Here is a 12,007-nt window from a genome sequence, read left to right as displayed (position 1 = left end):
TATTTACTAATTTCACTCACCATTTCTTCTTTGACCAATTGATTATTATTTGACCTACTGATGTGGCAAATCAAAGGCCCTAAACTGATTTAATCAAGCAAACTTAAAACCTTTGAATTTAATACAACCAAAGGGTAGTCACACCCAGAGAAACAGAGTAGTGTACAAACATAATCCTTATCTTTTTGGGGGTTCATAAAAATCAAATTGCCATACTCCACCCTTTGAATACCAAAAAAAAATTACAGTATTTTAAAAAAACAAAAACAACCCTTAAATCAGTAACTGTGCTAAGTACAAAATCACAATGAATGAGTTACAGAAATGCAATTTGTCTTGGGGCAAAGTTCCTTCTGGCTGCAGACCTTTGAAACTTAGAGAACAATTTATCTGCTTCCAGTATACAAAAAGACAGACAAAGGCTAAACATTTGCATTACCATAGGAAAAATTGGGGAGGGAAACATGGGTCACTTGTCCCCAACAGTTCTGAAAACCTGCAGGGCATGCTCCATTTAGATTTCAAAGCCTGAGAGTCATTCTTAAGATGATGGTTTCTTCTCTTAGGGCCCAATGGGGGCCCACCCTTTCCACAGGCTTGCCCAACAGCCATTTCCTTGATCCACCTTCATCAAGCATCTGGGTGACAACTGAACTCCAGACCTCACCCTCCAGGAACATTGGGGCGATGGCCACACTTTCCCCAATCTCTAGGGTACAGCTTCAGCCTCCTTAGTACAGTGAGGTGGCAGCAACATTCTCCCTAATCTTTGGCACACAGGCCCAACCTTCTCAGAACAGTGAGTTGGTGACCTGACTTCCCTAATCTATGGGGGACAGGCCCACCCCTTTCAGAGCAATGGGGTATCAGGCTCACTCTCCCCAAACTATAGGGAACAGTTCTACCCCTCTCAGAGCACTGGGGTGTTGACTGACCTCACTCTACCCAACCCTTGCGGAATGTGCTCCACCCTCTCTCTACCCTGGAGCAGCAAAACTGTCCCTGAACAGTGGGCTGGAACATCTACCCTCTTCAAATGCCAGGGTAAACTCACCCTCTCTGTACTCTTGGGTGGGGTTCCTCTCTTGGCCAAGGAAATGTCCTAATTCCAGATCTCAGCTTCCGTGGTTTTCCTCTTAAAGCTGTTTTCCCTTCCATCTCTCCCCTCCACATCCCCTTTAGTCCAGGCGGACAGTGGTTTTATTCATACAGCTCTTGCAAAAAGCTTGTTGGTTTAGCATGTAGGAAGCAGGGGTCCAAGCCATCAGACAATAAGATTTTCCACAAATCTTTCCTAGATAACTGCATTTCAATCCCGACTTAAAAGTTCCAAGTTTAGTTAATTTCTCAAATGGGGCACTGTCATCTGGGGGTTTGATTTCCAGAAACTTGGAATTTCCACGATCAGTTTCTGGTTTCTTTATGTCCAACAGTTCAGTTCTCAGCTTTCGTCTCTCATCTAGCACTTTACTATAAGCTGCAAGGAGAAGCCAAGCCACATTCTCCAAGTTTACTTTGGAAAGCACTTCAACTAAGTGTCTAACCTTGTCATTTTCAAATTCTGCCTTTCATATAGCATCAGGAGTCAATCTTGCTAAGTTCTCTGCAACTTTAAAACACAGATTGCCTTTCCACCACTTTCCAATAATAGTTTCATTTCCTTCTAAAGCCTCATCAAAAATCTCTTTAGTGTCCATATTCCTAACAACTGTCTCTTCAATGCGTTTTAGGCCTTTTCTACCAAGCATCTCACAATTCCTCCAAAAAATATCCCTTACACATTTATAAAACCATTCCAGCATTTTTGGTAATTGCTTCATCACAGCCCTACTCTTCTGGTACCAAAGTCTGTATTAGCCAAAGGGGTGCTCATGCAAAGCACCAGAAATCTATTGGCTTTATAAAGAGTATTTATTTGGGGTAAAAGCTTCCAGTTACAAGGCCTTAAAGAGTCCAACTCAAGGTACCATAAGAGGTGCTTTCTCACCAAGATGGTGAGCAATCTCTTCCTGGTCTCTCCTTCCTCTTCCTCTTAAGGCTCCGTGGGCTCAGCTTCTTACAATCTGTAAGCTGGCATAGGACTTGACTCCCTTCCTGGGGCTTTAGCTGTTTGAGCCTTCTCCTTTCTGTCACATGGCAGGACCGAAATGACCAAATTCTCTACTCTTCTGTACTCTTGAGTATCTGGTTATATCAAACCACCAAGGAGACAGGGACTTAACTTTGAGTCACGCCTTACTGACATGGTCAAATCAAAGGCCCTAAATTGATTTAATCAAGTAAGAAAACCGTTGAATTTAATACACTCAGCGAGTATCACACCTAGAGGAACAGACCACTTTGCAACCATAATCCTTATCTTTTGGGGGGTTTATAAATAATCTCAAACTGCCACACCAGCGTTGTGACCTAACATGCGGTCTTTCCTGGAGAAAGATCCAGGAGCACTTGAGAAGAATGTATAACCCGCTGAGTTTGAATTCAGCATTCTGTATGTCTGCTAGGTCTAGCTCATTTATCATATTGTTCAAGTTTTCTGTTTCCATGTTGATCTTCTGTCTAGTTGTTGTATCTAGCGATGTGAGTGTTGGGGTGAAGTCTCTTAACTATTATTGTTGAGATGTCTGTTTCTCCCTTCAGTTTTGTGAGAGTTTGCATCATGTATTTTTGGACACTCTGGTTAGGTGTATAGATACTTATGGCTCTTATTTCTGCCTGGTAGAATATCCCTTTTATGAATATGTAATGGCTTTCTGTATCTCTTATAAGTTTTTGCATTTAAAGTCTGTTTTGTCCAATGTTAGAATAGCTATCCCTGCTCTTTTTTGGTTACTGTTGGTGTGCAGTATCTTTTTCCAACCTTTCATTTTCAGCTGATTTGTATCCCTGGGTCTAAGGTGAGTCTCTTGTAGGCAGCATATGATGTCTCATGTTTTTTTAGCCATTCTATCAGCCTGTATCTTTTGACGGGGGGAGGGTAATCCATTTACATTCAAGGATATTACCGTAAATGCATTATTTACTACCACCATTTTTTTCCTTTGGTTTTCATATGCCATATCTTATTTCCATTTCCATCTGTCTTTTACTCTTTTGGTAGTATTTTCTGGTATTCTTTCTTCTATACTTTCTTCCAACCCTCTGTTTTCTCTTGTGTTCTTTCAGGTTCTAAGGCTTCCTTTAATATTTCCTGCAGAAGTGTATTTTTTTTTACTATCTCTCTTACCTGTTCATTTCTGAATATTTTAAACTCACCTTCATATTTGAAGGACAATTTTGCTAGATAAAGAATTCCCTGCTAGCAGTTTTTCTCTTACAGTATCATACTTGTATCATACCACTATTTTCTCGCCTTCATGGTTTCTGATGTGAAATCTGCATTAAGTCTTAATGGGTGTCCCTTGCATGTGATGGTTTGCTTTTCCCTTGCTGCTCTCAGAATTTTCTCTTTTTTTTTTTTTTAACTTTTGACATTTTGAGTAGTATGTGTCTTGGAATAGCTCTATTTAGATTATTCTGATTGGGGTACTGTGCACTTCTTGGACATGTAAGTTCATTTCTTTCAAGAGAGTTGGGAAATTTTCAGCTAATATTTCCTCAAATACTCTTTCTGCCTCTTTTCCCTTCTCTTCTCCTTCTGCAACTCCCATGACATGTATGTTGTTGTGTTTCTTGTTATCATTCAACTCCCCAAGGCCCTGTTCAGTTTTTTCCATTCTTTTCTCTCCTCTCTTCAATTTCAGCTCTTGTCTTCTATATTACTTATTCTTTTTTTTTTAAAGATTTATTTATTTATTTATTTCTCTTCCCTTGCCGCCCCCCCCCCCCATTGTCTGTTCTCTGTGTCTATTCGCTGCATGTTCTTCTTTGTCCACTTCCGTTGTTGTCAGCGGCACAGGAATCTGTGTTTCTTTTTGTTGCGTCATCTTGTGTCAGCTCTCTGTGCGGCGCCATTCCTGGGCAGGCTGCACTTTCTTTCGCTCTGGGCGGCTCTCCTTACGGGGCGTACTCCTTGCATGTGGGGCTCCCCTACACGGGGACACCCCTACGTGGCACGGCACTCCTTGCACACATCAGCAGTGCGTGTGGGCCAGCTGCACACAGGTCAGGAGGCCTGGGGTTTGAACCGTGGACCTCCCATGTGGTAGATGGATGCCCTAACCACTGGGCCAAGTCCGCTTCCCAGTATATCACTTATTCTTTCTTCTGTCATTTCAAGTCTGCTGTTGTATGCCTCTAATGTGTGTTTATTTTGTAAACATATTTTTTATTGAAGTGTATCATTCATACCTGAGAATACATAAACATTGTGTGTAAAGTTGTGAACTTACAAAATAAACACGCATAACATCATACACTTGTCTCACACATCACCCCTCCACCAATTCCTTGCTTTGTGGTGATACATTTGTTACAAACTAGGCAAGAGCATCATGAAAATATTACTACTACCTGTAGTCCATATCTTACATTTGGTTTATTTTTCTCCCAACCCACCCTATTTTTCAAAAATTTATTGAAGTATATCACTCATACATAAACATACATAAAGAATAAGTGTATAGTAACTGTTGTGAACTTACGTAACAAACATACATAACATGGTACAGGGCTCTCATACTTCACCCTACCACCAATACCTTACATTATTGTGAAACATTTTTAACTAATGATCAAAGAGCATCCTCAAAATATTACTACTCATCAAAGTATTTTTCCTCCAACTCACCCTATTATTATTATTTTTCCACCATTTATACATGAACATACATAAACAATAAACGTATCATAAGAGTAGTGAACTTACAAAGCAGACATGCCTAACATCATACAGGGGTCCCTTACATCAACCCTCCACCAACACCTTGCGTTGTTGTGAGACATTTGTTACAAACTCTGAAAGAATATTGTCAAAATCTACTACTAACTATAGTCCTTGTCTTATTTTTTAAATGTATTTTTATGACAGAAGTTGTAAATATACAAAACAATCATGCATATATCCAGAATTCCCATACAACACCCCTCTACCAACATACCTCATCATGGTGGAACATTTGTTACAGATTATGAAATAATATAATCAGATTATTACCAGGTCTATAGCATACAGTTGGCACACTTATTCCATATTTCCCCATTATCAATGTAGTACATCTTTGGCATAGATGCATGAATATTATATTATTACTGTTAACCACAGTCCACAGGTCACTCTAGTTATATTTTTCCCATGCTTCTCCACCTTCCCATCACCCTACAGTAGTGATGAATATCTGCTCTAGCTCGCAAAGGACACTCTTGCATCTGTCCCATCAACCACAATTCTCATCCACTTCTGAGTTTACTCTCCTATTCAGTCCCTAGATCATTCTCTAGCTTTCTGTCAATTGGCATTTACATTCTTAGACTATCATTTTCAGCCACATCCCCATTTATAAACCAGCTGTTACTCACTACAATGTGTTACCATCAACTCCTGTACATTTCCACACTTTTACAGTAAAGCTAATTAAAACTTCTGCGTATATTAAATATCAGTAGTCCATCTCAGTCCTCCTCTTATCTCCTTTAAGAATTCACCACCTACCACCATGGTGGTCTTGAAGATGTTTTCCTGTATTTTCTTCTACAAGTCTTATGGTTCTTGCTCTTATACTTAGGTTTTCGATCCATTTTGAGTTAATTTTTGTGTAAGTTGTGACACAGGAGTCCTCTTGCCTTCTTTTGGCTTCGTATGGATATCCAGTTCTCCCAGCATCATTTGTTGAATGGACTGTTCTGCCTGAACTGGGTGCATTTGACAGGCTAGTCAAAATCACTTGACCATTGATGTGAGGGTCTTTTTTCTAAAACCATCAATTTGATTCCATTGGTCTTTGTGTCTGTCTTTATGCCACTACTATGCTGTTTTTACCACTGAAGCTAGTGATAAGATTTAAAGCCTGGAAATGAGAGTCCTCCAACTTTGCTTTTCCTTTTTAAGATGTTTCTGGCTATTCAGAACCCCTTACCCTTCCAAATAAATTTGATAATTGTGTTTTCTATTTATTTTTAAAATGCTGATGGAATTTTTATTGGGATTGCATTGAATCAGTGTATCAATTTGAGTAGAATTGACCTCCTCAGGATATTTAGTCTTCCAATCTGTGAGCATGGAATGTTCTTCCAATTATTTAGGTCTTTTTTATTTCTTTTACCAATGAGTTGTAGTTTTCTGAATACAAGTACTTTACATTGTTGTTTAAATTTATTCCTGAGTATTTGGGTTTTATCTGTCGTATTTTATTTTCACCACTATTTTGATACCTTTAGTTACTTTTATTGATATAATCATTTCTAGACTCTCTTCCAGGCCTCTTTCTCCAATCTTTTCTTTTCAGGCTGTAACACACCCTTTAGTATTTCCTGCAAAGCCACTCTCTTGGTTAAAAACTCTCAATTTCTGTCTATCTGTGAATATTCTAAATTTGCCCTCGTTTTTGAAAGACAATCCTACTCTCCAGTTCATTGGACTTACCCAGGTCCACAGGGAAGTGAAGATACTCAACCACCACACCAGGGAACCGAGAGTGTCTACAGCTGCAAGCAGGAGCATTGCATACATCAGCCATGTGGGATCTAAGCCCCCTCTCCATTTAGAGGTGGAGTGGACATCACCATCCCAGGGTCCACAGGATGGAAGAATAAAATATGGATTAGAGTGAACTTAATGGTATTCTACTATAGAACTATTGTGACTCTAGCAGTGGAAGAAGTTGTTATCATTGATGTAAAGACAGTGGCCCTAGGAGTTGCTGAGGGCAGAGAGAGGCAAGAAGAGAGTATAATATGGGGGCATTTTTGGGACTTGGAATTGTCCTGAATGATGCTGCAGGGACATATGCAGAACATTATATATCCTGCCATAACCCACTGAATGGACTGGGGAGAGTGTAAACTACAATGTAAACTATAATCCATGTGGTATAGCAGTGCTCCAAAATGTGTTCACCAAATGCAATGAATGTGCCACAATGATGAAAGAAGTTGTTGATATGGGAGGAGTGGGGTAGGGTATTGGGTATATGGGAACCTCTTATATTTTTTAGTGTAACATTTTTTGCAATCTATGTCTCTTTTTAAAAAAAAAAAGACAAATAAAAATTTAAAACAGGTTATTAGGAATGGATGTTGAATTTTATCGAATGTCATTTAAGCATCAAGATAATCACATGAATTATTTTGAGCTATTGATGTGATGGATTATAATAACATTTTCCTATTAAACCACTTTTGAATAATTTAATGACATCAACAACTTGGTTATATTATATTTTAAATATATTTATGGTTTTAAATACTATTTTAAAAAGAGACAAACAGTCTTAATGGACATAAGATTCTTGACTGGAAGTTTTTCTCTTGCAGTATCTTAAATATATCATACCATTGTTTCCTTGCCGCCATTGTTTCTGCTGAGAAATCAGCATTTAATCTTATTGGGTATCCCTCATATGTTATGCATTGTTTTTCTCTTGCTGCTCTCAGAATTCTCTCTTTGACTTTGACATTTGACATTCTGATTAGTATGTGTCTTAGAGTTGGTCTATTCAGATTTATTTGGATGAAAGTATGTTGTGCTTCTTGGACATGGATATCTATGTTCTTCAATGGGGTTGAGAAATTTTCTACCATTAGTTCTTCAAATATTCCTTCTACCCCTTTTTCCTTCTCTTCTCCTTCTGGGACACCCATGACATGTATGTTTGCACATCTCTTGCTGTTGTTTAGTTTCCTGAGACCTTGTTCAATTGTTTCCACTTTTTTCTTCATCTGTTCTTTTCTGTGTTCACTTTCAGAGGCCATTTCTTCAGGCTCACCAATCCTTTCTTCTACCTCCTCAAATCTGCTATTATATGATTCCAGTGTACTTTTAATTTCATTTATTGTGCCTTTCATGCCCATGAGATCTGCTATTTTTCTATGTATGCTATCAAATTCTTCTTTATGCTCACATTGTCTTTTTAATATCCTTAATCTCTTTAGAATCTCATTGAATTTATTAAGGAAATTTGTTTGACCACCTATGATTTGTAATTTTATAGATTGTAATTTTTTGTTGCTGTCTTGGCATCTGGGCTACTAGAATATTTATTCTGGGTTCAGTTTCCCTCTGTAGTTTAGGGCTTTCTTGCTCTTTCTCCCTTGCTGGTTGTGTGGTATGTAGTTGGTGCTATAAGCTGTGGAGGCTCAAGCTGCCCTGATTGCCCCAGGGACCAATGAAGCTTCTCCCAACTTTCTCCTTTGCCAGGGATGGGGACAGAGCCACAGCTGGGTGGAATAAACGAAGTCGTGCAGGTGTAGATATAGCTGCCCTCTTAGAGGGACTGATGAATCTTCACTCCCCTTTCTCCCCTGCCTGGGGCAGGGATGGGGCTGCAGGTGTGGGCAGCAGTCTGTGCAGTGTGGGTCCAAGATGACCACAGTTGCCCTGGTAGACTTACGATTTTCAGTCTGTGCAACCAAATGTACCTGCAGTTACCTGGAGAGGCTGGTCAGGGCCCACCAGCCTCCTCCCTACCAGAGGCAGGGCTGACGCCTAGGCTAGGGCTGCAAGCTGATCTGGCTGAAAGAAACCAGTTCCTATGGCCACTGTGATTTTTGGTCAGCCCGGCTTCCCCTCATGCTGGGGCCAGAGTCAAAATGGAGGTTGGCCCTGATTCTCTCAGGTTCCTCCCTGCTGGAGTTGGGGCTTAGGCTAGTACTGCAATCTGACCTGGATGGAAAGAAGCCAGTCCCTACTAGCACCGGGATGTTCAGGCCACCCCACTTCCCCCTTGTCCAGGGGTGGAGTTAAGATGGAGACCACCAGCCTCTTTCTGACTTGGACAGGTTCAAACTTTAGCTGTTCTTAGGATTATACTTTAGCCTGCCGAATCTACTTATCAGTAGCTGAAGTTGGTGCCCAACCATCTCTTCCTCCCCCGTTTTGGGGAAGTGGAGCTTTCAATTCCAGCCATGGAACAGCTCCTGAGGCGGCTTGTGCCTCCAGTGGAGGATGGGCACAGACCTTCGTGGCATGGAGTGCTCTACTTGAATCTTCTCTGAGATGGGCATCTCCTTCCACTACTTCAAGAATGTTGCAGGACGCTCTTCTGTTCTCCTGGAGTCCCCAGACAGGTGCTTTAGATAGCTCTGGGCGTTAGCTCTGGGCGTTTACTAACAGCCCTGTAGCACAAGCTGACTCTAGGAGCTCCTTACTCTGCCTCCATCTTGCTGGTTGTCTCTCTAATGTTCTTTGATCTCATCTATCATGTCTTTCCTTCCCGTGAGCTCTCTTAATTTTTTATTCAGGTTCTCAAATTCTTCTTTGTGCTTCTCAGTGTCTCTTGATGTCCTTTATCTCTTTAGCCATATTGTCTCTTGATTCCTTGATTTGGTTTTGGAAATTTGTGTGCATCTTGTTGAATAGGTGTCTCAAATCCTGCGTCTTTTCTGAGGCTTTGGTGTTCCTTCTCTTGGGTCATGTTTTCCATTTTCTTGTATAGCTTGTAATTTTCTGCTGAGGTCTAGGCATCTGATTAGGGTGTGAGTTTACTCAGATGCTTGATTCCTCTCTCTTTCGTATGGTTTTAGTAGCTGAAGCTGTGTATTCCTGCTGTTCTTTGCTTCTCTTTCCACTGGTTCTGGGTCTTTATGATTGTCCCTGTTAGTTGCTCAAATCTGGGCCCTGGTCCCAGTAATGGGCTGCAGACCTGCTTCCTAGGGCCTTGGGGAAGGAGGCTGGAAAGGCTGGAAAAAGCCTCTCGTTTACTTTTAGTTTCCTCACATGCACTTCCTTGGCCTGCTAGCAGATGGCGCTCTTCAGCAGCCTCTCGGCTCAGGGCCTGGTTGGAGTGTGTTCCCTGTGACACGGACCAGCTCTGCGTGATGGAGGATCCTGCCTAGAGGCAAGAGTCTCGAAATTCTCCTTTCTCAGGGGCAGTTCTCCAACCCTGGCTGGCAGCCTCCTCTCTTTTCCTGGGTGGGGATAACTCCACTGCCCTCTGCATCCTCCACCACCACTCAGTAGAGTGGAAGATGGAGAGGGCCGGTCTCTTCAGTCTCAGATGGCGCTTGTCCCCCGCCAGCTCCCAGCGCACAGCGGTGCGGACCCACCGGCCCGGAAGGCGCCTGGGACGCAACAGACCAGGCTTGTGGGTCGAAGGCTGAGTCAGCCTTGGGCTGCATCCCTCTCTCTCCCCTTTCCTGGGGAGGCGGATCCTGGGCCCCTTCGTCTATAGCTGCCGGCCCCATGGCCCGAGAATCCAGAAGGGTCTGTAGGGTGGGGAGGGTATCATCCCAGTTTTGTTGTCGCGATTCTTTTCCTTCGCCCCTTTCTCTTCTGGGTGGTACCCAGCTTCCCTTCTCCTAAACCCTAGAAGACTTTTTCCAGGACGTTTCTGCTTGTGCTCCAGCTGCTTTTCTGGGAGGGAAGAGAGGCCCGTGCCCTTCTCCACTGCCCTCTTCCCGATGTCCCCGACCTTCACATTTGAGCTTCTGAAGCTCCTCAGACCATCCTGGAGGGATCCAGTGTCCCCTGTAAAGACACGCACTCGCTTGGCTTATCTCCAACTGAGCCGAGCTCCGCTGTTGAGAGCCAGGGCTCCCAGCTCTGCTCTCCAGAGGCGCTGCTTCCCGGGGACCCAGGGGTGCCGAGCCCCTGGACGCTGTCCTTTTCTTCTGTGATTGGGGCGCCGGTTCTATTTCCCATTCGCTTTGTGAAAACTTCTCAGCATGAGCCTGTATGACTTGTCCAGTTGTCTGTTCATCAGTTGAGCTTCCTGGGCTTGCCGCTGCCCACCCCCCAGGGGGCCCTCCGGGACCCTGGCCCGTAGCCGGCCACGGCGGGGCAGGGCAGTCAGGGCGCCCCGGGTCTGTGTGTGTTAGAGCAGATTCCCTGCAAACTTGCGCTGCCCGCTGCCCGCTGCCCACCAGCCTTGCCCTGCATTGGTCTTGCCGAGTGCCGGGTCAGCTTCATGAGAAGCCCAGGTCCAGGGCTGGCAGCGAGGGTCTCCCCGGCGTGCGCCAGCAGCAATCGCGCCGCCTGGCGGCCCCGCCCGGGCTCCCTGCTAACGCAGCCCCTCTCTGCATCTCTGTCATCAGATGTGCCACGGATGCCATCTGGAACCTTTTGTGGACTAAAGGAGAGGAGAGAGTAATCAATACTTTTAAAAAAATGCTCATTTTTCTCATTTGTGTGGTCCTTCCTACCTCTTTGTTTTCAGATAAGTCTTCTCATATTGTGCTATTTTTTTAAAGCAAATGTCAGTTTAATTAATACAGATTAATAAAGCACACAGGTCATCCAAAGTATACAGTCAGCGGTATTTGGTATAATCACATAGTCGTGCATTCATCACTTCAGTCATTATTAGAGCATTTTCATTATTTCAATAATAATAATAAACAAAAGACAGACAGACAAGAAAATTTCTCAACACTCTCTCTCCATTTCCCCTGCTGTGCCTAGCTGCTCTTTCTGGCTATTCTTGCACAATTATTTATCTCTATTTATTAAGCAGTTTTATAAGGATATAGTCACGTCATACCTACTATTTTTTTAAATATGTAATTTCACCATAGAAAGGTCCAATTTTCAAGTCATAGTTTTCTTCTTGGGTTTGAAAATGAATGTTTACGGTCAATTGTCTTCTGGCAATTGACCTTTCCCCAGAGACCAGGCAAATACTAAAATTCACCAAGGACTATGGTGTGGACCATTGACCATGAGGTGCAGCGGTGCTCAGAGATGTATTCACCAGGTGCAGTGAATGTCTCATGATGATGGAGGAGGTTGTTGTTATGGGGGGAGCAGTGGGGTGAGGGGGGTGGGGGGTATATGGGGACCTCATGGTTTTTGAATGTAACATTAAAAAAGAGAGAGAGAAAAAAATACTTTATTTACAAAAAATAAAAAAATTCGCCAAGGAAAAGATACCCTCCAGTGTTTGGGGTTAAAGCCCTTACTAAACATGTGGAATCA

At 42.6% G+C, this 12,007-nt stretch overlaps 1 protein-coding gene across 3 annotated transcripts in view; it reads left to right on the top strand.

Annotated features, from left to right (window-relative positions):
- Positions 1 to 12,007, top strand: part of PRDM15 (PR/SET domain 15) — a 110,323-nt gene that overhangs the window by 81,172 nt on the left and 17,144 nt on the right. The window lies entirely within an intron of this gene.

This window comes from Dasypus novemcinctus, chromosome 4, assembly GCF_030445035.2.
Source record: "Dasypus novemcinctus isolate mDasNov1 chromosome 4, mDasNov1.1.hap2, whole genome shotgun sequence".
NCBI classification, from domain to species: domain Eukaryota; kingdom Metazoa; phylum Chordata; class Mammalia; order Cingulata; family Dasypodidae; genus Dasypus; species Dasypus novemcinctus.
The sequence above is the reverse complement of the archived record's forward strand: the minus strand, read 5'-3'. Positions and strand labels throughout refer to the sequence as shown.